This window comes from Trematomus bernacchii, unplaced genomic scaffold (genome assembly GCF_902827165.1).
Source record: "Trematomus bernacchii unplaced genomic scaffold, fTreBer1.1, whole genome shotgun sequence".
Classification (NCBI taxonomy): domain Eukaryota; kingdom Metazoa; phylum Chordata; class Actinopteri; order Perciformes; family Nototheniidae; genus Trematomus; species Trematomus bernacchii.
In genome coordinates, this window is record NW_022987808.1 from 68,988 (window position 1) to 69,935 (window position 948).

Here is a 948-nt window from a genome sequence, read left to right on the forward strand (position 1 = left end):
TTCCCTTTCATATAAATAGTATTTTGGAGTTTCTCTTTACAGGAACACACCAGCGTTATACTTGTCTATGAGAATATGATGACATGCAGGGCAGAAAGTCCTTTGTTCCTACATGACACTCTGTTTTAGTTGGTATTTTTGCATGCACTCCTTGGTATTTCTACTATGTCATGCTGTCCCTTAGGTTTCCATATGACACTCTGTTTTAGTTTTACTTTCACAGGAATAATACGTGTTGAAGTTTTCCCATGCAAATCCCCCGATCGGTGTGTAAAGTTAATTTTATCCTGATGAGCAGGTTGCACCTTGTGTGGTTGCCTCTCCCACAGGTGTGTGAATGTGTGTGAAACAGTGAATGGCTTCTTGTGTTGTAAAGCGCTTTGAATGTTCACTAAGAAAATAATAAATGCAGCCCATTTATCACTCAAGAAGCAAACGTGGACGTTAAAGTCATGTCTGGATTGATCTTGCCTCAATGCTTTTAAAAAACTACAATCAAAGACATTTACAATTTAAACTCTGATAGCATTTTCACTTCATTTTGTCTTAAATACTTTGTTGTTTAAAAAGCGTTCCAGTATTGTTTTCTAAATCTAAGATGCGTGCAGAAAGTCTTAGAATTTAATCAGCATTGGTTAAGGTTAAACTAATATATTTAACCAATACTACAGAAAACAACTGTATAAGTCTGGACCTGATATTTCTTTGAGTTTGCTAAGCATCACATTGCACACCTTTTCATATGTTGAAATAATACCAGTTTTAAACTTCCTAAATATTTTAAAATCAAATGTTTCCATGATACAATTGTTTACCTTTCATTCTTTGCTATGAACACCAGGGTTCAGTATTTGATTATATCAGATGTTAAAGCTTTTGACTTGTGGCGGTATGCACCTTTAAGTGGTTTGCGATTCGCCAATAACGAACAAATCCCGGAACTAAAGT